Below are 6,000 nucleotides of genomic sequence, written 5' to 3'. Positions count from 1 at the left end.
ATGCTTAATGTTTAAATTTGACTCAACATAGTTGTACATTCTGTAATATGGAAGGCAGTTGGTAAGATTGTATTTGCCAGTTATGTAAAATGAATCTCCAGTAGAAATTTTGGTCTTAGAGCCCTTCATACGAGCCAGTTTATGCAGGTTTTTAGGCAGTACTAGATATTTGCATTTCAATTTTCAACTTAATAACTTCTGAGAATATTGTATAAAAAATCACTTTTTAAATGTAAGAAAAAATATCCGTCAAAAAGTTAATGAGGTTCTTTTCTTTTTTCAGTTGGGTTCTGTAAGCAAAATATTCCAATGTAAAATTCACGATTTTAATACTAGTAATTAGAGACAAGAAAAACTTCTGCTAATGCTAGATCAGAGTAATCATGTTGTGAAAGAAAGTTATTTAGATAGTAAAGAAAGCTTACCTAGTAATTCTACAGTAGCTCCAGCTTGGACTAACATTCTTACAATATCTAATTGACCTCGACTAGCAGCCACCATCAATGGTGACATTTTAAATTTCCCAGCTGATAATTGTTTATTTAGATTAACACCATGTTTTACTAATACCCTTACAACTTCCTACAATGTACAGAAAATTATCATCACATTAAAACCATAAAAAAAATTTCACCATAGAATTCAAAACAGATCCTTTTTTCTATAAATTTCTGCAATTTTTTGTCAAGTAACATAACAGAAAAGTTCTTTTCATGTAAACAACCTTGCATTTAGTTGTTTCCTTTTATAAAATAATTTTAAAAAAAATTGCCTATTTATTGATATAACACACTCCATTCAACAGAAAAGGCTATGAATCAATTTTGCTAGTCAGATACAAGCCATCTCCTTAGCTCAAAACATAAAGTACTCAAACAAAAAACTTACAGGATGATAATATTTAATAGCCAAGTGTAAAGGTGTGAAAGACATTCTATCAGGTCTATCAATACCAGCTGTACCCCATTTAGTCATTACAATATCTCCTTCAAAACCAGATTCTATAATATAATAGGTTTAATTGATACCATTAACTCAAGAAATTAAGGTGCACATAAAATACATTTTCTCAATTAAATGTTGACAGGTGTGCCATTTTGTAGGGTTGTAGGGTTATATGTCAGTAGTCTTCAGAAATACTAGAAATGTTTGAAAATTGCACGATTCCTTCAAAATATCTCACACTAGGAATTTCATTTCTTATTTCTGTAGGTGTCTTTCTAACTTTCATATAGATAATTCTGGACACACACAGGTTTGAAGGCTCATATTTCGACAGTGAGCTTTGAACACTATTACTAATTAGTTTTAAAAAACTAACTTTAATGAGACTAAGGTATGATAACTTTATAAGTTGGACAGTATAAGGGAATTCATATAGCTTTAGTAATCATCTTATTGTACAAAATACATTACCTAGAGCCTTTCCTTTCTTCATTAGAACATCAACATTGGCAGCTCTACCAGCAATACATGCAATATGTAAAGCTGTTTGTCCTTCTTTTGATATTTCAAATGGACTGGCACCTCTAGATAAGGAAAAGATAAAGATCATACTAAGACATCAAAGCTTTCCATATTAACAGCTGACCTCTTTTCTTTTAGAAATTGAAATTGAAACGAAGATTTCTCATTCAATCTTATCACTCTAATCAACGCTGATTAACTTAAACAAGAGAGACTTACTTATTTAGGAGAAATTCAATAGGTCCAGTTCCATCACAAGCTGCAGCAAAATGTATGGGTCTTCTACTCTTCTGATCCATGACATTAATATCAGGTTCTATTGACAATAACCTGGATAAATATTTAATGTTAGGATTGATAGCTGCACAGTGAACAGGAGTTATCTGGAAGATAAAGCAAAGGTATTAGCAATTACTTATCTCGAAATACTGAGATCACAAGCAAAAAGTTCATAAAGAAATGAAGTTTAAAAAGAGGCTTTTCAAATGAGGGACTAAGGTATTCACTGAACAATGAGGAAATGCAAAGGAAGAACCATTTGCTTATTTTTTTTTAATTACCATCCAACAACATGTACATGGATTACTATACACAGGATCCTAAGAGTTTTTTTTGTTCGTTTCATCATACAAAAGTGTTTAGTCCATTTCAACCTCTCAACACATTTGGAAAACAGGTTAAATAGGTTCAAAGGTACCTATTCATCAACATGATCTGTCTGGATCAGCACTCTAGGTTAGCAAAGAAGTGGTGTAATTCAATCCTTAACTTATGTTCATTAACTAACAAGTTATCTACTTACGCCTTGATTTTCCATTGGTTTCTTTCTCACAGAAATAGCCATAACATTTTGTCTTAAATCTTCTTTATCAAAACTGAGTACTTCTTTATGGAGGAAATTAAAACCAAAACCACCTCTCTTTTCAGCTTCTTCTACTAGTCTAGCTGCTAACTTACGATGTCCTAATATAACTACTTTATTGATATCATCTATTAAATGACCAATCTACAACAAATAAACTTGTTAACAAATGACAAATAATCACCATCTTACTAATCATTAGTTTTCAAATACTTCAAATCCAAGTACCATGCAGTGTCGTAACTACAAATGCAGTATGCCGAGTTGAAGGAATAATTCAAACACACAGAAAATGGAAATTTTATTTAATAGTTAAAAATATAAATATAATATCTGCTAAATATGTGTCTTTTTTGAAGGAAGATGATGCGTTTTTAGAAAAGCGCTCATTGGGACCTTACACACCCCCAGATCCCTAGTCATGTTTGGAATTTCTACCTAATTGTCAACTCATGATAAAAAACAATGTAACTTACCATATGCTCTTTATCATAAGATCCACTACTATGTTTTATAACAGAGGCCATGACATTGTCAACAACAGACCAATCACAACCATATTGTATTGGTAGAAAACAATATTCCTCTACACCAGGATTGTACTCTCCATCCTATAATTCATAAAAAAGTTCATCCCACTTTCGTCAAATTTTTAAGGCTTTTCCAGCCTTAAGAATAATAAATCAAATTGAACAGAAATCTTCTTTCAAGCTTTCTAATGTAAATTTGCTCTCAAATCATGTAATAAATCTACTACACAGATATAGTATGTCACCTTGTCCTATAGAGAAATTTTATTCTTCAGATCCCAGCTCAAACCCAGAAAACCTTGATCATTAGACTCAAAGTACTCACATCTTTAAAGGCGTCATTCCCCTCACGACTACCTCGACTTACATTCAATTTACGCACATTTCTTACTCCTAAATTGACAGGATTATAACTGAAATTCAAAGTATTCATATGTTATCACCTTTAGACTAACAAAATTTCGTACAAATCAGTTAATTCTGGTCAGCTATGTTCTTGTTAGTCTTTTAACTTGTCAATTTCATTAATGAGATAGTCAATCACCAACTTGCAATCAGATATATTCTTACACTAGTCAACTCTCATCATAGTACCAGTAAAATTACTTACGTTCCAGTATCAATACTATGTAGTAATGGTGTGGGAGGGGTGTTTACTTTTCTTTTCTTACTACATATTATATCTTCTACCAATAATTCTATTATATTTTTATTACCATTTCTAATAGCATAATCTAACGCTGTATTCCTATTTTCTTTACTTCGCTTATAATTCACCTGAAATAGACAGTCATCAAATTAAAACATGTGCTTTTATACTATAGAATATTGTAAGCTGTCATCAAATTTCAAATAAATACTTTGACTGCAATTATGAGTGAAGATGTCTTATTCAAGGTCAATGGACCATCTAGATTGGAACCCACAGTCGCCATTTTTAACGACTGTGCTATAGAACCTCACAAAGGTCATGACATGTAAGCAAGTCGACAATGGTGTATTATTTAGTACAGTCCAAAGAACAATTACATACATAAAGAGGAGAGCATCAGTATGTTTTTGATAAGATAAGCTGATCAATCATCATTTGCTTTCCATTGCTTTACTTACACATTCACTTTTTGAAATATTTGTACAAAAGCAATTTAGCTTATGTGTCACCAAATAGCAATGGCAACAAACCCACTGGATAACCTTACCGTGATATGGCATCATTGATGAAAGAAGAATCTGAGAGTTAACCTATCCTGCCTGTGTGAATTCTGGACTCTGGACATTAAATATTTTGAGATAATGAGAAGACATACCTTATAAACATTAGGATCTGCTAATAAATCTTTTAACATAGATACATTATCTAATATTGCTGCTCTTATAACCAATTTACTCTGTATTGGTATTGAAACAAATGGTACTTTTTCTCTAAAATAATGATTGAAAGAGCCAGCATTAATTATAGTCAATTATTTTAAAAATTGGGAATTTTTTATTAATATGAATATTGTAATTATATTTTTTATAAATTCAAATTCATGAAATTCTGATTATTTATCTGTGAGATCTTTAATTCTAAATAAACAGACAAAATGATGCCAGTACACCTCTTTACAATCAAACACAATAAATAATGCTTCATCATTCAAAAAAATAATACAACTTACTTTGTCTCAAAGAAGGGGTCTTTTTCCAACACTTTGATTTTAGGATTTGGTTTTAACTTTCGGTCAGGACCTTTCTTCCTTTCTGTCTTTTCTTTAGGTTTTTTGGCTTTACCTTTAGCCTTTTGATTTTTTTTCTTTTCTGAAATATTGATATATAGGTTGGTATACAATTTCTCATGAGAATCTTGTGTTCATTTAATATTTTAACAATGTACTGAAGACAGCAGATGTATAGTTATATTTACTATGACAAATACTGAAATAAACCAACCTTTTTCTTTTTCAGCTTTTGTTTTTCCTCTAACTGTGCTCTTCTTCCCAGTTCCTTTCTTAGCTAGAATAGACATAAAACATTACATTACAAAGTTTAGGATTACTTTAGTTATTATTCCTGGTGAAATAAATATTTATTCATTATAAAGATTTTGATTTTTTTTTACTTGTATAGATTTACCTTTCACAGTTTCTCTTTTCCTTTTCTTAGCAGGGGATTTAACATCTTCCCAATCTGTAACAGAATATGAAAAAAATATTTATTCTATTAACTATTCTTCAAACATATCATATGTCTTCCTTGAGGTATAAGACAAGCTTTCTTCCATTTATAAAGATTTAAGAAGCCTTCTTCCCTTTGTATATTGTATGTGTATAGGGAACACTTTATCTCTAATTGCACCATCTGACTTCTGTAATTCAAGATATTACAGGAAAATGTGACCAGACTATGCTGTCACTTTAATCTAGTCAATTTTTTCTGGATTTACAAGGACTGTGGATGCCAGAAAAAAAACTATAAGTGGTCACATATATTAGGAAAGTCGAGAAAACATTACAAGTTTCTTACCCTCTTCCTCTTCGTCTTGATCATCATCATCCTCTACATCATCATTTTTAGTTAAATCATCATCTATAGGAATTCCATTCTCTACTTTAATTGCCTTTTCTAAGACTTTTTGAGCAGTAGCTTGTTCACTTGCTGGTAATTCGTATGTATCTTTAGCTACTCTTTCCATCCTCACATTAGTCAAAACACAAGCAAATTCTGTATGATCTAAATAATCCAGTTTGTAGATGTTGGGATCTTTCTCTAATGACAGCCATTGGATACGAAATCTCTTGGTTGTATTCTGTACATTTTGTAATGCACGGCATAAATAGAAAGTTTCTGAAAAATGAAAAAGATTTAAGTGAAAAAATAATTGTCTAAAACACATAGCTTGAAAAGATAATTCAAATTGGAAATCAACTGACATATTAATCATGTAAATATTGGAGTACAAATTGATAATTGACACGTTACATAATACTTAGCTTAATTCAGTGTTCATAAAATTAACAGCTAATGAGAAAGAAGAAAACAATAGAAACTAACCTTCGGCTCCACGAACGGCTATAAATGTCCCTTTTTTGTACAACACAGTTATCTCCTCCTTAATCATTTTTGGTTTGAGTAAATGTTCATCTATAATTGGTGATTGAA

This window comes from Lottia gigantea (genome assembly GCF_000327385.1).
Source record: "Lottia gigantea unplaced genomic scaffold LOTGIsca_45, whole genome shotgun sequence".
Lineage (NCBI taxonomy): Eukaryota > Metazoa > Mollusca > Gastropoda > Lottiidae > Lottia > Lottia gigantea.
This window is presented reverse-complemented; position numbering follows the sequence as displayed.